The 26,673-nt window shown below is 39.5% G+C and overlaps 1 protein-coding gene across 3 annotated transcripts in view; it reads left to right on the top strand.

Annotated features, from left to right (window-relative positions):
* Positions 1–26,673, top strand: part of SESN1 (sestrin 1) — a 70,657-nt gene that overhangs the window by 1,136 nt on the left and 42,848 nt on the right. The gene's annotated exons all lie outside the window — the stretch shown is intronic.

Below are 26,673 nucleotides of genomic sequence, written 5' to 3'. Positions count from 1 at the left end.
GGACTTGTCAGTAGCATGCAATGTGATGAATAAATATGCTATAATTTAATTTATACAGTGTGAGCTGTATGGGGCATGTTTCTTGAGGCAGATTTTACCAGTAAAAGCTGTAAGCATATACATGTTGTATATATGTGAAAGGTTTGAGGATCATACTGTTTCTCTTAAACAAACAACAACAAAACCAATAAAACCTTGAGTGTGAAGTTGAAAACTTAATCTGGCACCTTTGCCTCAGTACCTTGCCAGTTAAAAGATACAGCTGAGAAGAAAGGTGGCCCGTTACAGTGAGAGTGGTCAGTCACTGGAGCAGACTGCCAGAGAAAGACTGACTTTTAGCAGGCACCACTTGTCAGAGCCCATTCAAAGGCTAAATATGTGGTAGTCTCTGACCTGAATCTTGGAGGGGGTCAGGCACCTGATCTCCCAAGTCTCTTTTAGTTTTGCATACATGAAATTACTGGCACGTTAAGCTATTAGTCTTGTTTAGGAACTTTATTACTAGCTTTTCTGATAGTTCCAACAGAAAACGGGCAGCTGCTTCTCCACGCAGCATGCCCAAGTTCAAAACCCATGGTTGTGAAAGAGGTACATGGATATGAAAACCATTGCATTTACACAAGCTGCAGCAAAGGGTTTACAACGAGTTAAGGAAATAAAATCAAATCCAACGTGACTTGAAAAAAATCTTTGAAAGCTGCTGTTGTAGCTTTTCTGCTTAAGTTCATTTTCTTCTTAGGAATAGATCTAAAAGAGAAATGTTTTATGATTATAGAGTGGCAAGTCTTGGCTCTCGTACTCGGAAATAAAAGTGTTTGTTGTAATCTTTGGATAAGCATTTGTGGAAGAAATAATCCCATCCAAGTATTCTACTTTGGATGCTGCGGACTATTGTCAGGCATGAAATGGTTTTTGGTTGATGGCCAAGAGGAATCTTATTCAAATCTCTGCAGTGAAGATGGCAGATAAAGCAAACTATTAAATGTAGTTACCCCATAGAACTTTTAGCAGTGTTTCTAAAGTTAAATAGCTTAGGAACGTTATAAATGCAAAATCCTGCTGAGGATAGTATCCTTGTTACAGGATTCACTTGTATAATGCTATCTCCCTGTGCTGGGATAAGGCTTTAAGCCTACATTGATACATATCATTATGCTGTCTAAAACTTATTCCCTACCAAGCTAAGGGCATAGAGCCCAGGGCAGGGGGCGGCAGCTCTGAACCCAAAGGTTTTTCTTTTGGGAACGGGCGGTGCTGCTGTCCTTCCTCATGTAGGATGGTCAGTCTCAGGCTAGTAGTCAACATAGGCTGAATTTTTTGCATGAAATGATTTGGAAAATGTGCTGTCTTCATCGTTCTGCTCTGCATTCAGGATAGGTCAGTGAGAAAACCAAAGACCTGGATTTTCCATGTTGCCTGGTAGCTATTTCTTTCAGCAGCTGGTGCCTTCTTGCCTGGTGGGGTAACCAACGACTATTTAGGTGCAAGCAGCTATACAGCTAGTGTTCTTGTGGATTTCTGTCTGGAGCAGGCTGGTAGAATATATTACGTGGCTAGCATAAGCTGCAGGCTTGGCAGCAGTTTATGTCAGCATGGCTCCTTTTTAGGATCCTAGCTTGGCATCCTCAGAGTCTGTCTTTGTTATGGACTTCTATTTTTTCCTGGAGAAAAATTGCTCGGAAATATAGTGGAATCCTAAGTGTGCGACTTTCTTTTTTTGTTTCTGAATAATAAATAGTATTATCTGTATAAAAACGTGTAAAAACTGTTACTTAAAATCAATTCCTATTTCTCTGACTTGTGTGCAGGACCACGAGTTTTTTAGTGTAGGTGCTAACTATCTACATATATAGAATAACGGGTTTTTAGCCTATGAGAATATATTTGATTTCTCATTCTGATTAGACAAGTTATTTTTGCAAGAATTATTACAAAGAAAATATCAGCACACTGACCCCCTTTTTTCTAATTTAGACTTCCTTGCTTTTGTTAATGATATCAAGCTGATAAAGTCACTTTATCATCAGCTTTATCACCAAACTTTAAACATTTCAAAGCTATTTCATTTGCAGTGTTTTAACAGTGACAAGATCAACTTTGTATGTTTTCACATTTTCAAATATCTCAAAAAAAAAAATCAGTTATCAGATAAAACCCCAACTATATTAGAGCTTTTTGATGACTTCCTGTAAATACATTATTGTGCACGTATTTATGTCATAATGCTCATGACCTTGCAGAACAGTGGGTCCTTCCACCCGGTCTCCTAGGTGTCTGCGTGCCAACACAAATAGGTGGGGACTGGCCAGCAATGGAAGGTCTTAATGCGTGATTGTTAAAACTGTTCTGCTCAGCCTCTGTCACGTTAATTAGATGTACGTAACTGGAATTTGTATAAGGTGTATGTCAGGAGCTGGAGAAGAGTCATCCAATGTATGAGTTTTGCTAGTTAAATTCTCTTAAAACCATCCAGTGTCTTCTGGGAATGACTGTGCAGAACATACTACTCTGCTGAGGTATGTAAATTCATGAAAGTAGTTTTTTAGATTAACAGGGGAGTGGACTGAGAATTCATAGATGGAAACGAGGTTCTGCATGAATGACCACAAGGTATTAGCCCACAGAGCATGGAAGATGACAAAACAGCAGGATAAAACCCACAGGTGTTAAAATACTCAGAATTTGGCACGTGAAGTGTAACTGGAGGTATATCTAAGGAAGAAAGAAACTGGTCTCGGAATACTTCAGAAGCAACTTGATAGTATTAAACACTTCTCTTGAAGGGAAAAAGTAGCAATGAAAGAACTTTGCTCTCTGTTGACCTCTTCATTGATGTGAAACTTGCAGAATACAGAAAACAGGAAATGTAGGTTGCTGAAGATGCATGTGAAGGGCAGTAGGATGTGTTTGGTTGTCGCAGTTCTGCTTGTACATAATAAGGTGCATATTGGAAATAAGTAAGGAAGAAAAGATCCAAAGATTAACGGATTAAGAGATGGTGCTGAGATGATTGAAACATTCTCTGAAATAGTTAATCCAGCAAGTGTAGTTAAGTCATGACAAAATGGTAAATAGTGCTTGGCCTGGATTAGGCGGGGGGAAACTGCAGATTACTTAGATAAGCAACAGATTTTTCAATCTGGTAGGGCATGATGAAATTCATTCCAAGGTGCTTAAAAAACCTAGCTGAAGTAATCTCAGATGTGCTAGTGGAGAGATGTAGTAGGCTGAAAAATAATAATAGTGCATACCTCTTCAGTATGACACAAGTGGGGTGGGAAGAAGAAGGAACTGGTGGGTTTTACTTAAGCTGAAAGAAAAAAAAATACTGGAATGGTGATAAAAACACATTTTGAGTGCCTAGAAAAAAGGTTGAGCAGCAGCTGAAACAGACTTACCAAGGATAAATGATTTTAAGTCCAGTATTTCTTCCACTTCTGTGATGGAGTAACAGGTCTTACAGTGCAGAGAGACTGATAGATTGAAGTCCTTGACATTCACACAGTATTCTCATTAACAAGCTAGGTAATTACGAGCAAGAAAGTACCATGCAGTGAGTAAAGTTAGCTGGAAAACTTGCCTCAGAAGGTGAGTGAGGTCAGGACAGCCAGTGCTCGGTGCGGGTTGTGCAGGTTCTGGCCAGCGCCACCTTGATCAATGAAGATGTGCATGTGATGAACTGGAGAGTACAAGCTGGCAGGGAGGGTCAAAATACTGGAGAAGAAGGACAGAATTTAAAGTTGCAGTGATGTTGGATGGCAACCTGCAACGTGTCTTTGCGATCTGACTTTTATTATTTGTTTTTGTGAAGAAAGGTTGAAGAAGTTGGTGGTATGGTCAGCTAACAGGAAGGCTAACATAATATGTTCCCAGATCAATGGGGGATGGAAAGGATGAAAAGACTCCTGTGAAGAATAAAACATGGGCTGGAATGAATGAGCAGTTGATCTGAAGTTTAGCAAAACTTGAGTTGGACATTTGGAGGAAAAAATCAAGGATTGGGGAAGTAAAGCAATGGCATAGCCTGTTGAGGAAGAATGAGTCATGTTCATCACTAGAACTCTTTGTCTAAACTGCTCTTAAGCATCAGTCAGGAGTGATATGTTTGTTATCTCCCTGGGAAAGGGCGAGCATTGCCAACTGGCTGGCTTTTACTTCCAGCCTCTGTGTTTTGTGATTGTGAATGCTGGGGGGGCCTCTGAGCGCTTTCCCTTTGATCTCCAGGACCATGCTTACCAGATGGGTGGCACCAGAACGTGGGGAGCCTCTGCCTCTTGCTGAAAAGCAATGGTTGACTTGGGAGGACTGCAAGTACGTTGTCAGTGGTTTGGTTTTTGTTTTTAGGTCTGCCGCTCTAGAGAATGAACGTTCATGGTTGATCTCTGTGGCGCTTAATTGTTAGAGTAATGAGAGGGAAACTCAAATATGCTCCTTGTTCTCAAATGGCTTATCCCGATGGCTCTCATATTAGGGTGCAATTCAGGAGACTTTGGGTAACTTCCCAGATCTTTCATCTGCTTTTGATGTAGTCTTTGATAAATGACTTTAGAACTTCCTTGCCAATCTTCACAGCCTTCCTGCAATAACTCCTTAGTCAATGTGAAAATCTGGAGCTGAAAAGTGCTAGGCACATCCACCAGGTGATGGGGTTTCTGCCTAAGTTATTTGACTGTGTCCAACTGCATGATAGTGGTGTTTCCCCGTGATGCCTGCTGCTGGTCTGTCACTGCAGAAAGGTACCTCACCGAAAAATTATGGGTTGTTCAAGCCCATGAATTTAGTTTCCTCACTGGTGGTGGTGGATCGGCCCCATCTGGAAGCTGACTCGTTTCCTTGCATAATGCAAATGCCCATATTGTTTTTTGTTTCCCGTAGTACTCTTATGTAAAGTAACTGAAAACATATCTTTCTTTTTTTGTGTGTGAATTCACTTCAGTGTAAAAGTATGTTCTGTTTCTTCCAGCCATGAGGTGGAATGGGTTTAATTATCTATTGTAGGGTGCTCCCTTCAAAAGCCACGAGTTACTCTGCCAGACTGCTAATTTAGAAAACATTTTGTCTCTTGGCTTTTTTTTGCCGTCCAGATACTCTTGCTCTTACTGAAGTATTAATATATGATGCATTTAAATGATAAGGCTTATTTACAGCTTCTGCTAGCCTACCAAAAGAACAAGCAGTATCTCTGCCCTATTTATTGTAAACACGCTGTGCTGCTGCTGGGCCTGTATCACGTATGCCTAGCGAGGCTGTGTGGAGAAGTTAAGGGAGGAGACCTAATCTTGAAATGTCAGGGAATGTTCCGAGCTGGGGTGTGGATATACATAAATATACATTTATATTTTATATTTAAACTTCAATTGTTAATAGTCCTTAGCTGGCCTTTTCTCATCCCTCCTTCCTTCAGCCTACTTGCCTGCTTTCTGAAGGCTTCGGTCTTTGTGTTGAGTGAGACTTCAGGAAATTTTCTGTTGTTGAGTTTGTCAACTGCAAAATTGCCTCACCCTGAGAAGGTCTTTGGCCGGAATAAAGAGTGGCTTGAAAACAGTGGAGGTTCACAAAGTGATGTAAAGTGAGGTATCTGGGTCACTTCGAATGCTGTTCCCGTGTTTGGAGCCTTTCCATCCTTTTCCATGCTAACTGTATTCCATTCTTCTTGCCTGGTAATGGGCTTCGCTTACTCAGCTTTTTCTTACAATTGTTTGGGATAAGTTGGTCTGCAGCTGTAAGGGTTTATGTGATTCTGGTTTTCAGGGCACCAGAACTAGAGTTGTTTTGAAAAGAGGTGTGAGGTGAAGCAGGCGCTTGACACTGGCTTGGTGATTTTTTTTTATTTTGTGACTGAATTGAAATGCTTTAAAGTGAAGAAATTAAACACAGACATTTCCTCATCTCTATTTACTGCTAAGGAAAGCAACAAATGTACTCCCTACAGTTGCTTCCATAAAAAGGAAACAAAAAGTTTTGTTTCCTAATTTATTTTTTTTCCTAAGAGGTATATGTAGAGATCTGCAGAGCCAGAAATACTTGAGCTTGAATGCATTTTGTAAGTAAGAGCATTTGTTCTTCTGATCTAGCAGGTGGGACACTAACTGTTTTAGACTTATTTTTGCTTCTGCTTTTCTCACTAGAGGCTATTGCAGAGGTTGGCTGTCCCTTTAACCTCCGAACTGGAGATGATTCTTTCCATACTCGTGTATTTAAATGTCAGTTTAGGCTTCTGTCTTAAATTATTTTTCACATCCTGAAGGTAATGTAGCATGGGTAGCAGCGATCCTTTGCCTCTCTGCACGGATTTTGCTAAAAGCTCTGCTCAGCTTTAAATTGCCAAAAAGCCAGTTTATTTCTACCCTCTCTTTAAAATACTTATAATTTAGTTTCCCTATTTAATATATAAATAACTGTCTGAATTTTGAGACATTGGCTTGCATTTGGATGCTTTTTTATTCATATATGGAGAAATTTTTAATATCTTCAAGATGTTCAATCAAAGTGAAAAGCGCTAACAATTTGGAAAGATTTGGAAGTTAGCATACTATAGAAGCATTAAGTTAAAAAAAAAAAAAGAAAAAGAAAAGAAAAAAGTATGGGCTCCTAGGTTATATAAAATAATAAATTTTCATCTAGTTTGACCAAAATAGATTATTTAAAAGAAAATTGTTGTCTCACTGTTACTACCACCAAGGAGACTTTGAAGAAATTCTTGCTGCTTTGTCTTCTTACTCCTGACTTCTTCAGGTCCGTGTTTCTCCTTTTCAAATAAACATGTGGAAAAGTACTGAATATACCATTGTGGGACAGAAAATAGTTTTGAAGGCTTGAGTATATTTTCCTGTGGATACTGAGTGTTGAAATTTCCAAAAATATGATTTGCTGTCACACGTATTCCAGTAAGTTGTTTACAGTTTAAGGATGAAAAAAAAAAAAAAAAAGGACAAGGCTCAGAGCTCTCTCCAGAAATCAAGTCAAACATGGAAATCTTCACTTGGACCTACATCCATGAATTAAATCCAAAACGTTAAGTGGTGGTTTTTCTGTTGTTTACCACTTTCTTGAAGTTTCCAATAACTTTGACTTTATTTTTTTTCTTTGTGTATTCTTCTGGAAAGCTTGGATTATATCATTGCCAGAAGTTGGCTTGGGAAGGTGAACTGGGTTAGTTCTTTTTAAACCTAGTATGCAATTAACCATTTTCATTATTCTAGCTTTGTGTAGAAACCAACCTTCTTCTTTCAAGTCCCTTTGAGTCAAAAGTATCCAGCGTTGTGTACCAGTGCCTGCATATCACCCGAAAATGCATTGGGCTGGTATTATGTTAAAAATAGAGGCAGTGCTACAATGCATACTGCTAATTATGTCATGTAATCTGATATAAGTCTTCCTTCTGTGCATCTACAAGCACTTGCTTTCAATCCAGGCATTGTGCTAAAAGAACGCACAGTGCTTCTGAAAACATGTTGGTTTTTAAATGAAAATAAATTAGAAGTTATAACTTTTTTTCTCACTTTTCTATTCTTTCTGAAGTCAGCAATAAGATTTTCTCACTTGCAGTTCACTCCTGCCAATTCCTTTCTTAACCTAAACACCCAGCTCTGTGAGCCCAAGTTTTGAGACTTAAGGCATAACAACATCTTTGTTCAATTTTCTTCTCTAGGATATTCTTGCTTGGTGTTGAATTGTTTTTCAAGTTTTCCTTCTGAAATAAGTGTTTTAGTTGAAGACTTCTTAACTCCTAGAGAGTAAACATGAAATAACATGATATTTGCTCAAAGGAGGAACAAACTTGAGAACGAAAACTTATTTAAAGCTCTAAAATCTTTCCTTTGTGCTTTTTCTTTTTTTTTTTTTCCTTCTCTCTCCCTTTGAAGGAGAAAAGGAACCTCTGTTCTGAAAGATGTTTCCATTGCAGCTTGTTGCTGAGCCTCCACTGTTTCTGGTGTTTTGGTGCAACAAAACTTTAAACTTTAAAACGAAGCCAGTTTGCCAGCAGTACATTCCACTCAGATTAAACTGCTTGTTTGGGTTTTCCATTTATTTAAATTTTAGTTGTAATCTAGATTTGCATTGGTTTCCAAGTAGGAGAGAGACTGAGGAGAGGAAAAAGCTTTTCTCAAGCTTCTTATTTTTCTGAATTTCCAATCAATACTAAGAGCAAATTTATGTCTAGGACTAGGACTGCTTGACAGTACTAAATATTTAGCAGTTGCCATGATTTAACATTTTCTGGAGTTTATCATGTTATTATGTATCTAGATATACACTTATAAACTGCCTGTTTAAAGATGATTTCAAGATGACATGTCTCGAGGTAGCGTATCAGATATTTTGCAGGGGGTGCTGACCAGGTAGAGTTGTTTTGTGTTTTAAGAAATAAGTTATTTCTTAAGAAATAACTTGAAGCAAGGCAGGAAGTCCTTCTTTCCAGTTAGTATGTTCAGCCAAGAAGGAAAGATTCTTGGTTTTTAACTTCTAATTTCGTATGACATGGAGGAAAAATCTGGACAGAATGGTCCTTTGAATGGTCCAGTTTAGTGTCTATACCCCCGAAGTAATGCTTAGAACTTTTTCACATCTGTTCAGACTGCTCATCTCAGTCCAATTTCATCAAAATTTTGGGGTGCTTCTTGTAAATTGTCCATAGGCAATCTGAGATTATTCTGAAGTTAATGGGCGAAATGTAGATATATCCCCAAATCCTTGTAACATCTGGATTTGAGGCTTAAGTGGTGTGCTGTCTGGGGATTGTTTGGAATTCTTTTTATTCAGAGCTGGTTACGCTAGGTGCATCAGTACTTACCTTTTCTTGATAAACCAGGGTAATGCAGCAAATCCAGCAAAGCAGCACTGACAGATGACTTCTCAGTGCCAGCCCCATTTAACCCTAGTTTGTAATGGCCTGTTTCAGTTGGCAGTGGGAAGCTGCCTTTGCGCTCTGTGTCTGCCTTTATTCAGGCAGGGGAGGATCAAAGCAAGTTGTTTCAGTGGAAGTCTACTACCTCGTGCTAAAGATATAGCTTTGTGGCAGACTTATCCCAGGTCATTCTTTGCTATTATAACCCGTTTGGCTCTGTCCTCTGTAATCAAGCCTGGTGTGCATGTGGAGATTCTGCAGTAATAATACTTTTCACCTCTTATTTCCTCTTCACACGCAGAAGTTGGCAGTGAGATGCCTTGGACCAAGTGGAGCAGGTGCCACAGTGGTCATCTGCTCGAGTGACCTTTGCTGTCTTCTTTGCATGTCTCAAATCAGTGACCTCAGAAGGCAGTTGAATACATGGAGTCGATCTCCTCAAGCAGTAGGAGTTGCATGTTTTTCTCCTAAACAGTAAATATCTTTTTAGAGCATTTGCCTTGGATGAATGAGCATCCCATTCAAGCATGAGTAGCATCTGGACTGAACTGGAATTTAAAACCAGGTCTTCCTCATTTCAGACTCCGAACTCAGTTTGCAAGGTCTTGTTTGTTGACAGGATGTCAGATGGTGAAATAAGTATCCGAGGCCTTAAAACTTCCTTGGGTTAGAAGAGAATACCTGCTGTTCAACTGGTGCAAAATTAATTTCCCTCAGTGCAGAAGTGCTTGATATTAAAGCCTAAGTAGCAAAGAAGTTTCTAAGGCCTTCTGAAGTGCGATGGTGGATTTTGCTCGACCATGTAGTTGTAATACAGTTTTTAGATTAATGAGGTGAGCTGAACAGTGATTTTAGTTAAGACTGACACATGCTAAAATTCTTTTGTCAATCACAATGTTCAGTATGCAAATACTGCTTCTTTTCTAGAACACTTCTAAATATTTTAACTTCAGAAAACCAGGATAAATTTATACGACTTTTTAAAGCTACTGGGATCCTTTAAATATATATATATATTTATATATGCATTTTTGTTGTGCTACAGCATCAGGTCAGAATTTTCTTGTCCCAAAAGGCAAAGCATTTTTCCTTTTTTATTCAGATGATGTTCCTTGTTATGATATTAAACAAACATATTCATTTAATTAGAGGACTGTTGTGCATGGCTCTTCATGTTTTTTGTTTTGTTTTCCTGAGGATTTTCATTTTGAGCTGGAGTGTTTGTTGTCTTAGCATTAGTACTTTGGCCACCTACTGTCACATTTGCAATGGGAGCTGTTTGCTGAGGGTAGTTACATTATTACCATCTGATCAAAGAATTAGGCATGGAAAATAAACCAGCAGGTACTTCATTAACAATGTTGTGTATAACAACATTTTTTTGACATTAAGCAGTTGTGATTTTTTTTTTTTTTTTCTTTTCAGGAGAATGTTATTGGGAGCAGCCCTGAGTTAACAAGACTGCCCATGTGTGGTAAAGTGAGGCATACATGTGTTTACAGGATTAAGGCTGTGTGCTGGCAGGCTTGTCCAAAAGCATCTTGATACTCTGCTGCAGGACTCCATTTCAAAACACTGTTACTGCTTCCTTATATTATGAACACTGGTGCGTTTCCTCTTACAGGTTTCAAGTTTCCTGGACCTGTTGTGACCACTAAGTTTGTGATCACTATGCCGAGCTACCTGGTCATGGTTGTCTCTTAATTCAAGATGTTACACTATGAGCAAAGAGGTGTAGGAAGGAGTTTTTGTGCTGTGATGAGCCTGGAAGCACAGGATCTGTATTACCCTGATATCATAACTTCTAGCAGGGTTTAGGAGGTTAAATGTAATGTCATGTGAATGCAGCTGCAGTGTTTGCAGGACCAAATTGGCTTGCTGATTGTGAGCTCCCAGGTGTGCCAGTTACCATAGCAGTAAATAGATAAATCCATGCCAATGCTTACATTTAAGTTAGCTTAAGTAAACTCTTGTTGACTTGTGTGCTTCACATGAGAATACCACATAGAAAGGGTTTCCTAGCAGGTAGCTAGCTGCCTTGAGCTGACAGCCTGCTGCTGTTCAGCTCTGCCACGCTGCTTGGAGACAGCAGTAGCAGTTTCTTAGATTCCTATCTGTACTGGAGCAAACCATTTGCTTTGGATGGTGTCCATATCTTTTTGTTTCTTACACAGATTGTGTTTTAACTTGTAGATCACCTACATGAATTTAAGCTGATGTGCTTGCTGCAGAAAGATGTAATGAATTTGAAGGAACACTTGGGGGAGACTTCATGTCTTTTGTTTTATTTCCAGTTTTTCATTTGTTTGCAATAGACTTCAATTCGGTGATGTTATTATTCTCAAGCTCTTGAAAAATGAAACTTCTGTCGTTAACTTATTTTCTTGTGCTATTTCTGGTTACAGAATAGTTTCTACTGAAAGCTTCTTGAGATGGGGCACTTGCTTTTCTATTTTTAGTTGTGTTTTTTTTTGTGGTGGTGGCAGCGATGATATCTTAATGCAAGTTTTTGTTAAGAGTGATGTAATTGTAGCTGACTTTTTCTACCTAGATATGAAAGCAATGATGAGCGATACCTTTGTGAGGAAAGAAAAGAGAATGCATGAAAAAGAAATTTGTGATAGTAGATGAAATATAGCTGTAGCACTTCATATTTTACAGCTACGAACACTCACCACTGTATCAGTTGTATACCTGTTTGTATTTTAATTCCTGATTTTGCAGTTTCTCAGTATTAAAAATAATTTATCTGCAACTGAAACTTTCCAGATTTTATCTCCTTTGTTAATCAAGACTTTGCATCAATGTCTTTGATGCAAAAAAACAAAACTAAAGAAGTCACACAGCAAGAATTTACCTCTTTTCATCACAGGAGAAATGCTTTTACCTGTCTTTAAAGCAGAGCAGAACAAAAATATTCCACACCACTACCAAAAAAGAAATCTATCATCCCAGCTACAGTGACATTTCAATAGTTGAAACAATTGGGGTCAGAAAGCTAATCCATTCCCTTTTTGAGGGAAATCTGTCTTCTGAGAATCTATGATGGAGTGTTACATTGCTGGACACTGAGTAGACTTTTCCTAATCTAATCAGAATATATTAGTGTAGGTACTAGGAGAAACATTGCTATCGGTCTGTTTTCTTTTTTTCTGAACAATCTAGCAAGAGACTGAAATAGAATTTTTGTGAATATCTAGATTTCTAACTTAAATTATGAGCTTAGCAATAAAAAATTTAAATTAAGATAGTGGCGGCTAACAAAATTTCTGATTTAGGAAGCCACAAAACAGTAGATTATAGTTTGGGGGAGGTGGGGCATTATTTAACATTTTGTATTCTTATAGCTCATGTTAAATAAAACTGGTGAATGTGTTTAAGTTGTTACTAGAATAACATTATTTGCTGAACTATATTATCTGTAAAATCATAGGATGCATGTTAGTGTTACTGCTTGCTATTCTACCTTTTTTTTTTTTTTTTTTCCTATTACAGGCAAATCAAAACTACTTCTGCATTGTCCAGGGTGAGTTTTGGAAAATTCTATTTAAATACTGTTAATCTTCCACTATGGCAAAGAAAGATAGTGGAAGAGAGGGTTTCTTTTGTCATTGGCAGTTTACACTCACTAGAAAGAAACAGAGTCCTTGTGCTCTGAGTGCTCAGTTGCAAAGGTCTTGCTCAGATGTGCTCAAAAGGACCCTGCAGGGTGGAATATCCTGGCTGCTGTGCTGCATTTTAGCTTCCCTGCTGCCAGGTGACGTGATGGCAATGACTTCTCCAGCTGAGGGGTGTTCTGTGTAGTTCAGCCTTGGCTGTGGTCAAGACCCAGCAGACCATGTGTCCCCTGGGTTCTACTACTGGTCTCTAATGCATCAGAATGTAGATTACTTCTAGTTAAAGAAGTGGGGAGCTTAGGTGAAAACAATTCTAAAATTGTTTCTGCTCCTTTTATTATATGTGTGCAAGTGAAAAAGAAAGTTACGCAGCTATATCTTTGAGGAGTTGTCATCTTCAATACTGTACTTCTTGCAGCTCTGGGCATTGGATTGCTTCCTTGAGCAGTAATTCAGACATTTGTGTGTATGCTTAGATCATGTATGTGACAAAGTATGTTTATATGATGATTGTGTCAGAGCTTACTCTTCAGTATTTTCATTGATTGCTTTGTCTCTGCTTTCTTTGCAATGCCTAGCTCACAATAACTGAAAGAGGTGAGGTTCTTCAACAGTTTGTACTGTAGGAAGCATGACACCAATTGAATATTTTTCCCTACAACAGAAAGTGAAGTTGGAATCATCTGGGTAGGCTTATTTCTGATGCTGTGAGCTATACCAGAGTGCTTTGTTTTTTCTAACTTGATGCTTTTATAAAGTATGATTTTTTCTGAAAAATGGAATGGGGTATCTTAAGAGTTGTGGCAATTGTGATCAGCACCAAGGGGATTCCTCTGTCCTGATCATTATTCAACAAGACAAAGGTCCTGGTGTTTACTAAGTCACTGTAAGACAATTCTGCAGCCTGTAGCCGAGTTCCAGAAAGCTTGTGTTTATGCCTTAACTCAGCTCTTCAAAGCTCAAGGTCCTTTTAGCCCTGCAGGTGAAATCGGTGAGCTCCTAGGCAGCAGAACCTCATCAGATGTTCAGCCGTGCATAGAAATGTTTCGGTTCTGGAAGTGGGCGATGATTTCTTGCCTCTGCTCAGGCTCGCTCTGCATCCACAGATAAAACCATTTCCTCTGTCTCCTCTCGGCGCTCGGGGAACACGCTGTTCTTGGAGCGTGTTTATTGAAGACCTATCAGATGGGCTTTGCACAAAACAAAACAGAGCTACCCCTCCTACTCCTGAGTAACAGCTTCGTGGTTAGAGCATGCCCAAAGAGCGAGGACTCCAGGTTCGGGACCTTTTCTGCCCGAGGTGATTCACAGTCATGTCTCGTACATGCCTAGGCTCCCAAGGTGGGAGAATTGCAGTAGGTTTTGCTCTCATTTCTGGGCCAGCGAGCACCTTGGGGATTGCATGTGAAGCGGGACCAGTGCAGTTGGAAGTGCTGACAGCGTTGCCATCATTAAGCAGCTCAACTTTTGTGTTTTAGGGAGGAGACGTTGAAATGGCTTTGGGCTTATTAATAACTTGAACTTGGCCTCTATCTTACTAAAGGGATCTAACCACTGAGGTGAAAGAGCCAGTCTTTGGGCTTCAGGTTGTGGTCTTGAATAGATGCAGGTCCTTTTGGTGGTGGGCAGCAAGCCCTAGCACACTGAGAGATGAGGCTGAAGATGCACTCCGGTTTTCAGGGCTTCCTGATGGCTAATTTAGGTGGCTCCCAACTTGATCTGCAGGCTTTTGAGAATGCTAGTCTAAGGTGCATTGCCCTCACAACCTTTATATAAATATAATAAATATTAGTTTTGCATTCCTTGGTGATAGACTGAAGTGCTCTGAGATCTAGGCACTGAGAAAGTGTTGTTGTTCAGAGTATCATTGGACTTGTCTCTGCAGTGTAAAATTTGATCCTCTACTAAGATACTACTTCTTTTAAATACTATTTAAAGGCTTCTATACCAGGTAACTACTTTTGTTGCATTCCTGTGGTAAGAACAAACATGAAACTTTCAGCCCACAAGCACTTGAAAAGGCAGTTGAAAATGGAGCTGTTTGTCATTTGTTTCTTGCACCTGTTTATAGTACGTAGGCTGTAATGAAAAAGGGCAAAATTTTTTATTTTTTTTTTGGTACAAGGACATGTGTTTTTCCATTAGTGAAGGTTCTTTTTCAAAAGCCCAAGAGCTTTTCTCTTCCAAGTCTATGTCCATACTTCCACTTCACGTCCCCTCACACATGAGGGCACTGTGGGTTCAGTCTTTCTTTACACTTGAATGCTCTGCAGGGTCTTTGTGGGCGTCTGAACCAGAACTGGGTGTCCCTTGCATCTTATATTTGGGAGTTTTCCCTACTTATTTCTGGTTTTAGAGGAATACATTGTGATCTAGAAAGGAAAAGTACTTCAAAATTCCGGCGTTGTTCGTGTATTACTTTGTTTTACAGTTTGGCACTTGCTCTTTGGTGGACTTTCAACTTGCTTTCCAAAACCAGGTGCAGCAAGACGTAAATATGTAACCTGCACCAATGCAGCTGAGTGGCTGAAACAAAGTCCCAGAAGCAGCAGGACGGTGTGGAAGAAGAGCAAAACTGCATACACTGTACTGAGTTTAATACAGGGTGAAGTTTAAATTCTTCTTGAAGAGAAAAATGTAATCTTATTGCTATTAACGTTTACTCGTGTCAAGCTTTCTTACTTGACTGTACTGTACAGGAACTAGATCATTACCATTAAAAGAACCTGAAGTTCTTCCAAGTTTATATTCAGGCCAAATGAAGTAAGCCTTTAGCAAACATGCAACCAGATGACATAATAGCACATATTAAATGTGCCGAGGCCTTCTTGTTTCCCCATCCCCTAATTATATCAAACAATAGGAGCTGAAACACGTCTCTTTAGTGATGCTGTCTTTCAACTCTGTTTAATAGCGCTTCATTCAAACACAGATCCATGTGCAGCTATGTCTTACTCGCAGTGGATGGCCGCAAGCATCCCAGAACTGCAGAGGTTCTGCAAGCAATGCTGTGAAAATCTGGAACCCGAACAGCAAACGAGTCTTTCTTAGAGACAGATCTCACCGGGTATACTGCAGCACTTCCCTTCCTATCCAGGCTTTCTGATTTAGGGGTTCTTCACATGACTGCCTGTGAACTAAAAACTACCGTGTCTTAATGAAGTTCTAAGTAGCTCATCTGTAAAAACTGACTTGTCTGATTTGCTGTGTTAAATGGGAAATACATGGCCAGTTGCTGTGGCTGAATTGACAAGACTTAACTCACAGCCATGGTAAATTGATTGTTTGCAGTTGTGTGAACCTCTGGTAAGAGCTCTGACTAATGCTTGCCTTGATTTCTGTGTTAAAGCATGCCTACATGTTAAGGCATATATCCCATCATCTTCAAATATCTTTTCTTAAAAGATTTTGGACAGGAAGGAAATGTAGCAAATGCCAAACACGAAGTGATGCTGTAGACAATTATTGGTTTAATCTCTTGGCACAAGATTAAAGAAGGTGGCAGATGATGGCCACTTCTTTCCCTGTTTTCCCACAAGGCTGGGCTAATAGTTTCCCCCAGCCCCCTCCAAGTGACATGAATTAGTTACACAATTCCTGGGGTGAATGTTTAGTGATGGCCTAGTTGTAAAAGCTTTTCTGAATGTCAGAAGTCTGGAGTTATAAATACCGAACTTCAAAATGGTGTGGGTTTTTCAGTTCTTTTTGTTTGTTTGTTTCTGGAATAGCTAGCAGAAAAATGGAGCAGGCTTCCTCTGTGGCGATGCCTTCCCTCTTGTGAAGTCTTAAATCTTCAAAATATCAGATAAAGAAGCAAGAAATTGAAAACACATGAAAATGAAAAGGTAGTTTTTCTTTTAAGGTTCAGTTATCAGCCTTCCTGAGAGGAGGGACAGACTGTATTTGGTTCTTTATTGTGCATTATTATGCTGAGTGTCTGGAAGCAGGGAATGTAGGGGTGTAGGGAGATTGTGCTTGTGTAATGCCCAACTGCTAGTGTTTGATTTTTCTGTGCTGGAAATCTGGGAATCTCCCAAGCCTAAACTATGTTTATTAAAGTATTTTATCCCACAGTGACTTGTTCCATTGTGGGCCTAAAATGTTTGTCAGTGAGGCTGTTGGTTACCAGACCCAGCTGGATGGGGTGACTAGTACAGAGGCTTTAGTGACTATAGCTGGTCCTATGCCTGGAGCCAAGAGACTCCAGGAATAGCAGATGTAAAGAAAAAGTAACAAGCTCTTTGGGCTCCAACAATTTACGTCTTCCAAGTGTTACTTTATGAACTATAACTTCTAAAAGAATAAAGTTTCAAGCTGAGGGGGATAACAGGCTTTTATCTCCAGCATTAGGCTTTTGTGGAATGAGGATCCCATTGCTTCTAGTCATTTCTTTTCTTTCTTAAGGTAGAAGAATGTAACATGAGGTTTCAAGATAATGACAGACGGAGTTGGACCTCTGGCTCGAGATCCATCCAGCCTCTTGAAGGGCTAAGGCTTTGGGTGAGATTGGAGCTAGGCAGAGCCTTGCGCAGAGGTGCTGGAGGAGCCATGCTCAGAACTGAGCAGGGATTGAAATGCATGCTGTTTGCCTTGTTCAGTGAAGGGAGAGGTAAAACAAGAGGTGAAGTCTAGTTTCCACTTCTGGAGTGGGAAAGAGAGGTATTGGCTGGTGGAAGAGGGATCAGTGCAGTAGGTTGGGAAATTAGAAAAAAATTTCTTATGCTTAAGAGTCACCTCTCTTTCATTTAGGGTACATTTAGGGTAAGGAAAGTTCCATACTTAATAAAGTTTGTAATTTATTTATTTATTTATTTATGCATGAGAACATTTAAAATTAAGCAATATTTCTTAGTAAGTTAGAATTTTGTCTGGGTGTTTATATGGAGCAGTAGGGAAAGGTATGAGGAAAAAGTATAGCGAATAGGGGAACATTTATGGTCTTACTAAAATGTATCCACCTCTGGCTGCTTGTTGGGTGTTCTTTTCCATGAAAGTGCCCTGTGGAATATGCAGATTTTAATGGACAAAATTTTCAAAACACTTTCTTTTGCTTGCTTTTAGCCTTTTAATAGTCTGATAGGGAGAAGTTCACTCTATGCTAGGTTGTTGAGATAACCAAGCAGTAGAATCATCTCTCTCGTGTCAATTTTGTACCAGCTCCCAGATAACTCTGTACTGTTGGAATTAAATAGTATATATCCTGCTAAGTCAGAAGAATACTTGGCAGTGAGCTATCAGGCATTTCACAAAGCTCTGTAATTTAGGGAAGAGTGGAACCTGTAAATGTTAGACTGGAAGAATTTGGAAATGAAAGCAGTGTGAGCGGTAACATCCATTTGATAAACATCTTTATGCTTGGCTAAAGATGGTTTTGTTTTGTTTTTTTAATGGTAGTGGTTTTGTTCTGTATGCCCAGGTCAATTAAACTTGCAGTAGATTATTGTTGTAGCCTTTTTAACCTACACCAGACCCTTCAATGTTTTCTCTATTAATTTTCTTTGAGGCATTGGAATGGGCTGCCCAGAGAAGTGGTTCAGTCACCATCTCTGGAGGCCTTTAAAAGACGTTTAGATGTAGAGCTCAGTGATATAGTTTAGTGGAGGACTTGTTAGTGTTAGGTCGGAGGTTGGACTTGGTGATCTTGGAGGTCTCTTCCAACCTAGATGATTCTGTGATTCTGTGAGGTAGACTGCCTCTTGGTGTCTGACTTGTGGTTTCTGTTTCCTGTCTGAGTCCTCTGTGCACAGACCAAGTTCATGTTTACATCTGATGCCTACTGTAGTTAGCAAATCCCATATCGAACTTTCAGTCTTTCCCTTCCCAAGTTTCTCATTAACTTTGTCTTCTCATTGCTCTTGCGTACAACTTTTGCCATCATCTTACTGTTTGCTTATAGTATTCTTATAGTGCTCTGTATCTGAAATCTTGATGTTTTCCCTCCATTACTCTGAAAAGTGTTGCCCAGTCTTAGCACAACCCTCTTGTCTGTATTTGTCTCATGCTCAATTTGGTATTGTATTTAGGCTTGTCTTTAACTTCCAAGACTTCCTACCCCAAATGTGACTCTGAGTCAAGTGTTTTTTTAACTTCTGTGACACTTATGAAACCTTATCTGAGATGGCTTTCAGTCTTATGCCTGCCTTTTAAGCCTTCCCTCAACACGTTTACCCAAATATTCTTGTGTAGAACAGAGAAAGACAGGTATGTCACAAAATCAACCTATGTTCAGTGCCACTGAGTGCGTGAAGCTATTGATTTCAGCATCAGCTGTACAGACAGGACCTGACCTCATGTGCCTATGAAGTGTGTACAGCACCATGCCTCTGCCAGCCCTAGTCCTTCCAGATTGCAGGTGCTTGCATCATGCAGCGGGCTGCTCTGCAGCAATGCGTGCCTCTGACGCACCCATAGGAGCGTCATAGAGGAACGTGCTGCTGGGGCAGGGCAGGAGGTGAGGAAATAGGGCAAACAACGTGTAGTTGTCTGAAATCCCGAATGAAAGAAAAACTGTCAGTCTGTGGGGAGCAGCGACCTGGTGTTGCGGCTGCTTGACAGAGCATGACAACTTAGCAGCATCCGCGTAAATCGACGATACGGCTCTCAGAGCTGAAAGCAGGTACGTGGAGCAGTATTTTTATTCTTCTAGGTTAATTTGGCATGCCTTTTTTAAGGCATGTTTGCACAGCGTCCTTTTGCACTATCTCCCCAGTGCTTTCTGGTGAACCGAAAGAAAACACGCTGGTACATTGACTAAACTGAGTATTATATCACCATTAGCATATTATTCAAAATCTCTAGTTTGGGCCCATCTGAACATAGAAAATGACAGTCCTTGTCCTGAAATTCTTCTTAAAGGTGCTAAGCTTTTCCAACAATCTTAAACTGATTTCAGGATGAAAAGCTTCTCTAAGGTGAGACTTAGGAAGTAACATAAACTGTACAAATAGCCAAATGTACAAAATTCCTCTAAAAGGAATTTTGATTTGTCCCTGTAATGATTTGAGATTGTGGTTATTTATTCTTTTGTTAAGTTGTCATAGTTGCAGAGTTTTACAATGAATGTATGAACTTGCCAGCTTCAACTTCTGCTAATAGAAGCTATTGTGGGTAATCTTTAAGATTGTATCTTAGCCTTTGCCAGCTTTGCGTTCTTCCGTTGGAAGGTACAGTCCCATTCATGCGTCCTGTTGTTGAAAGCTACAGTCACATTCACGTGTCCTTCTGTTGAAAGGTACTTTCAGCGTTGGTTTCTTGTAAGGAGTGGAAGGAAATATAACTGAGACTTTGATCTTGCAAGGACTTGGCAAGTGCATATTCTCTCTGACTTCCCAGGACTCTTTACTAAGAAAACCCACTCTGGCATTTCTTCCTAAAATGCACCTTCTGGCTTCAGTAATACTGAAATGGGCATAACAGTTCTGGGATTGGGCTGGAAGCACAGATGAGCTACTGCCCCACCTCATTTTGCTAATAAGAAAACTGGCAATAATGCTCATAAAGCTACAGAAATTTTAAGTTTTGTGGAAAAAACAACTGGAGCAAAGTCATAGGGGTATGGATAGCTGAAGCTGCAGTACTTGCAGTTAACTCAGACACTACTGCACTTCAGAAAACTTCTACAGTGCAACATATAAATATGAAGAAAATTTTATATAGAGACCAAATGTAATGATCTCTTTTTAAGTTGTGAGCAGGCAACCTGCAGTGCTATTTTGCATTTTTCATTTTATTGCTATTTCACTTCATTTTTAACTTTAAATTTGCTTTAAACTCAGAATGGCTCAATATATGTTGCTCAAATGTATATTGGGGGTGGGGGGGTTGCTATTCTCATCTTTAAGACTGAGCTTTTCTTGCTTGCCATAGCAATGTAGCTGGTTTTAAGAAGCAAGTAAATTGTTTCACAATTTACACAACACAACAGTGCAGCACAGTATCTCGGGATACAAAGAATAAGGTACTTGGAAGCCTAAGGGAAAGCAGGATTTGGCCCAACTGGGGTCTGGCCAGAAAGCTTGGGCTTAATTTAGTCAACTTGTTTGAAAACAAAACATTAAAAAAAAACCTCTTTGCTTGTCTCAATATGTTTGCCAGCCTCCTCAGCTTAGTATTCGGTAATGGGCTGCACTTGTAAAGCTTTCCTTTGAAACAGTGACCTTCAGAGCCAAACGAGATTGGCATACTTGATGCTCGCACAACCTCAGCGCCACTGCAAGACAAGCAAAGCTTGTGTGTTATGCTTTTGTCTATTTGAAGGGCATATTTTAATAAACATATTCTGCTTGCAGATTGCTTCTCCTGCCATCTTACAAGTCATACTGCACAGTGGGTCTGGCAGCAGGAGGGGGAGAGGTGGAGAATGCCATCAGCTGGAAGTCTGCTAGCACTGCAGTGCTGCCCTTCTAAAAGCTGCAAAATCATGTTAGGCCAGGTCATTTACTTTCCTAAAAAAAGGCATAAAACTGTAGTAAACTTCCACAGCTGCTTGCAGAAGTTTCCACGCTCAGTTCAAGAACAGAAGAACAAATCTAAGCCACATTTTCACTTACATAAATGATTTCTCTTGTGCAATTCCTATGTGTTTAACATAGGGTGCCTGGCTGATCACTGCAGCTGTTTAAAATAGAAAAGCAGATGGGACAAATAGAAAGGTTTACCACACAGCTCGATCTCCTCACTTGAAGCAGCCATCCATCAGCAGCGCTGCTGACACAAACAGCCCAACAAGTTTCCCTTCAAAGCTGTGATTGGGCTCGGAGAAGCTGCAGCACTGTGCTACAGCCTGGGGATTGGGCGAGCAGGAACACACCTCTGGAATCTGTTTATTTCCTAAAAATAAGATATAATCTGTAACATTTCAGCTGGAGATCTTTTATCTTGCATTTAATACCCAAATAAACTTGAGCAAACATAGTTAACCTCTTTGGAACTGCTGTAAGGCTTCAGCTGAATGAGTAGAATTAATTTTTTTTTTTCATCCTGAGCACAATGAGGTCTGTGTGAGTTTTCTAGATCTGTTTATATTTTTCTGTGTGGAGTATACATGACAGCTAAGATGCAAGAAAGTGCTTCAATAAAGCTGAAAGTTGCTTTTCAGACTTCATCATGTACTGACTTCAGCTTACTATGAAAGGAGTTATTCTTTAAAGCTGTTTTATGTCCCCTCAGTAATATTCTGTTTACAATTGCAATCATGTTTTTCCTTTTTTTGTAAGTGCCTAGTAACTACTCCTGATCATGTTTCAGTGAATTATGGCTGTTTATTTCACTGAAATCAGTTTAAACAGATCTAATCTGCTTGGAATTTTTTTTTTTTTTTTTTTTTTTTGGGAAAATTGATGACTTAAAACCCTGAACTTCTATGCAAAGCAACTTCAGATCATTACCGAAGGAGAGATTTGATCAGCTGCAGTGAATGTTCCAGCTGAATGAGTATTTGGCATAACTGAATGCATCAGGACTCATTAACCTACTTCCTCACCAAAAGAAAGGGAGGAAAACTATATGGAAAATAAATACTACTTTTGTTGTGGTTCAAATGAGATGCACATAGAAAAAAAAAAGAGCTTTTTCAGCTCATTTATGAAACAAACTAATGTATTTATCAAGTAACCTATGTTTTGACAAGCACCAACTGCAGGAATACTGACTTATAGGGGTTAGTGCCTTCAAAAAGAAGAGGCAAAGATACATAGGAGAATGAGAAGGGAAACAGGGATTAGAAGTGAGACTAAAAGCAAAGAAAAGACACCTACCACAAACATCTTTAAACCTAAGTTCAGATTTTTTTTTCCTGAATAGTTTTTCCTTATGGTATATTTAAGTAAGAGTAAATTTAGTAGCTGATGATACTTGAATTACCAGCTTGCTTTTGAATAAGCACCTATATTTTCCTGATCTATATGCAATTAATGTCTCAAGATTTTTGGAAGAGTAGCCTTGCTATATTAGTACTAATTGGTTTAGCTTAACCAGTCTTAAATGTTACATTATTAAACTCTACACCATTGCTGATGATTTCATAAACTTTGAAATTACCCCATTAAAATTCTTTGCTCTTCGGAGTGAAGTGCTGAGGAATTAACACCTGCATTTATGGAGGAATCGCCAGCAAAAGATATTTTAAATTGTGATGCACAAGTCTATGTTGTTTTAAATTCTTAACCCAGAAAAGTGGCTAAATAACAAGCTATATAAAAATGTAATTAGTTATGTGGCAAGCAGAAGTCATTTTTGCTATAAAGAACAACTTTTTCCTGTTGGAGAAGAATGGAAGAGCTTGTTTATGGTCACTTTAATAACTGGTGACCAGTTTATTTTTGAATTAGGGTAATTAGGGATAACTGCGTGAAGGAGGGGTGCTTGCTCTCTGATAAAGAGGCTCCTAAAGACCTGCTGCTTGAAGAAAGGGGCTTCTCTGACTGCTTCCCCCAACCCTCATTTTCTTTTGTATGCTGTAGGAAATCCCAAGAACCTTTTATAGGAATGCCATAGGGTTTCCTTGGCTTACCACCATTATGCTTGCACAACCTGAGATTTAGTAAGCCTCAAGTACGAATGTAGGCTTTAAGAAAGGATCTGACTTTGGAAGATAGCTTATAGGTGTCTTCCAGTTTGCATTTGAAGATGTTGAACAGTGCATGCCTCAGCACAAAGTCCTTCCCTCTACATAGTTTTTGTTGCTGTTCAACCCCTCTGCAGGCTTATGGACACTTCTCCCTTTCTCCTAGAGAGAAAAAGATAAGGAGAAAATGCCGAGAGGTCTTATTTTATTAAGTGACGATCTCTTAGCCTCTTGAAGGATTTGTTGATACTACGTTAGTTAGCAAAACTGGCAGCTGATCACAGAACTGCAGAAAGTGTGATCTGATCTCAGATGACACTGCCTATTGACAAATGCAAGACGTGCATGAAGAGGAACCTAGTCCTAATGGGACATCCTGTGGTGGGCTGTGTTTGAAGCGTTTGCCACTCAGCGAAATTTTAATAGGTTCATCCCTTGGATTCTTGGTCAAATAGCAACCAAAGAATGAAACAGACTCATTATAACAGTTCATCCTAGGTGTGTTCCAGCTGAAGAAAGAAAGTATAGAAAACCATAGGAAAAAATTGTGAGCTGTACTGCTCAGGGAGAATCTCAATTGCAAGTAGAAAGAAAAAGGGCAAGGGTCAAAAATGGAAATGAAAGGAGGGCACCTGCTAACAGGGTTTGCCTTGTTAAAGGTGTCCCGAGGAAGTTGTTGGAGGCTGAATGCTTTTTCTCAGAGCTCTCCATAAGTCTGTGAAATGAGATATGGAGGGAAGAAAATAAAAGCAGAGTCTGTGGCTGCTTACATACCTGCAAAGCTGTGGCTCAGCAGAACCGTCCTCCCCAGCTCTGGGGGTCCTCAGGTGGGAAAGGGTGTAAGTAAAAAGGGAAAGGGAGAAGTGCAACCAAAATCTCAAAATGATAGTTTGAGGAGTTGATGCTATTCTGGCACGAATGAGAGATTGTCTCCTCCTTTCTGTGCAGTGAACAGCCAGGAACTTCACAGCCCCAGGGAGGGCTTTCCAGCTGATGTGCCTCGCATGCTGTGTATCAGCTCTCAACAAAAGCAACCAGAACTGTTAAAGCCTTAATTCTTTCATGCAGCATAACTTGTCCCACAAATCTCTCGCCAACTCAAATTCTTGACTTTGATATCAGAGAAACGATGCCATTTTTAAAGCTAGAGGTGTAAGTACTTTGTTTTGCATGCTGTTGGTAACATTTGAAGCAATTGAATTGCTAGGGGATTTGGTTTCTGTTCTCATTTTAGGCTCAAGAGGCCTGGATCAGTTTTCTTCTTCAGAGAAGAATGTGTTACTAAAGTAATATTACGCAGTGTTTGAAACAACTGCTAAAGAAGGAAATTCGTTTCAGTAGGTGTGGGTGACAGGTGTTTAGAGATACTGATAGGAAAGAACTTAGTGCTTGTTTTTCTCGGGGAGTCTGTCACCACACTTTTGACCTAAACGGTGTAACATTTGATTCTTTTTAAAAATTAAACTCAGCCATTTTTCTTTTGGCTTTGTAGAGCATTCCTGGATTTTGTCCAATTACTTTCAACGCTTAAAAAGGTGCACAAGACCTCAGGAAAAAAGTCTCAAAACCAAAGGCTGTCTTTGAAAGCTGCATTCTTGGATGCACAGCAGGGACTTCAGAGGCACAGACTTACTTATTTTGCATCTGAGTGTTTCTAGATTATGAATTACATACCCATGGGGAAGCCACGCTCAAGGATGTTTCCACCTGATCTTTTTCCCCTCATACGTATAAAATAGGTTTATTCATCAAGGTTGCTACTTCTGTACACATGCTGTTCTCTTCCTGGGAAAGGGGTAAGAGACAAAAAGGGATACTAGCGGCTAAATTTGATGACACTTTACATACAGCTGTAAGGCGCTGATATGCTGATAACAGCCAAAGGGGATCCTTCACAGAATAGAACTGTGAATCTATGTAAAAGGGGCTTAACACCCTTGTTTGAGTCAGGTATGCATTTAATCACATTGACTTTATTAAATAAAATGACCTTTTAAATGACACTGAACAAAGGCAAAAACATGTAAATGTTTAACAATGGTTACAGTAGTTTATGGGAATGTGTTTGCATGGCTTGTAAATAGTCTTCCAGAGAGACCTTCTCTAGGTCTCCTGATCTGCTTCAGACCAAATGTAGCCTGCATTTTTTATAGATAGATGTATTTGGACTCCTTATTCTTGCCTTTGCATTTGTCTTATTATATACTTTTTTTTAATCTCTTCATTTTAATCTTGGAATACCTAACGGGTATGAGTTGCCCAGAATTAAACAAAAGGTTTTTCTTTCTTAAGCAGAGGAGACAAGCCTGCGCTTGTCATCCTTCATGCTATCGCCTCCGTTTAGTGAAGGGGAAAAGATGGAGTGATAGAAAAGAAGGAAGGCATCCTCATTCAGGAAAGCACTGATCCATTGTCTGGTGAAACTGGAAAGGAAGTTGCAGCAATTAAGATGGTAAACTAACTCCTTCAAGAAGAACAGATGGGGGAGGGCAATTACAGATGTTTGGCTGGGAAAAATGGAAAGTGGATTGGCTGGGATAGCTCAGAGAACTGATTAATTCCTCATGCTGAGAGGACACAGTAGGTTCTAAATGCTGAGAATAAATTTGAGAGAAAAAAAAATCTCTTAAAATTTCTTTTGCACACTAGTTTCTCCATTAAGTCTTTAAGGAAAACTTTTGTTTTGTTTTGTTTTGTTTTAAGTCTGGAGTTTTTTAGAAGGTAATAGAGAAAGGTCAAAATTCTATCCTTGAATGAAGGAAATGTTTAGCTTAGATTATGCTTGCTTGCTTGGCCAGGACCTTTCGTCATGCAGCCCAGGGAATAGGCAGAGCACAAACATTTAATGAATTCAGAGATTAAATTACTTGTCCCCTGGAGGAAGTGGGAACATGTCTGTTGTGTCAGCAATTAAAAGCTAAATAAAGAAATAGGTTTTATCAAATCTGTAGTGATTTCAAGGTTAACATGAACTCGGTACCAATTCCAAACATCAGACGAAGTATTAGCTATATCAGCTGGTGATAACAATTTCTTACAGTGATGTATCTTAATCTAGAAATGGAAGTGAAAGCCATATAGGAGTTTTTGGAATAGCACGTACCACACCTGTTAGATGGTGAGACCTGACAAAAGAAATCCAGAGTTGCAGAGAGGGTTTGTAGGTATGCGTGTGTATATGAAACTGTCAGTTTTCTCTGTAGGGTTAGATGTAAATTGTTCATAGTACTGTGAACAGTTTAATTTGGGAGCATGGGGAGGGGGGCAACAATTCCTGAATATACCAACAACCTGCACGGTGCTGTGGCTAGACATACATTAACAGTGTTTGCTTTGGTAGGAAAGTATTCAGAGTTGGAAACCTGTCAGGGTGGTTGTTAGAATTGTGTTCCCTGCACTGGGGGACATTACCCTTTCTGTGATAGCCTTTTTATCTTGTGTTTCTTGTTAAAATAAATCACAGGCTGCTGTGATAAATGGCTGCACAGGAAACACCTTGGTACCCTCAGTGCCTTAAAATAAGAGGTAAGAGAAAGCTTTGCCAAAAGGAAGCTGATAAATAAGTGCTCCAACACAGAGGGGTTGGACTGTGTTACAGCATTTTGCTTCAAGTGGAAACTAAGGGGAAAATATGTAAACAGTTT

This window comes from Aythya marila, assembly GCF_965140915.1.
Source record: "Aythya marila genome assembly, chromosome: 3".
Classification (NCBI taxonomy): Eukaryota; Metazoa; Chordata; class Aves; order Anseriformes; family Anatidae; genus Aythya; species Aythya marila.
Note: the sequence above shows the minus strand (reverse complement) of the source record. Positions and strands in the feature narration are given on the sequence as shown.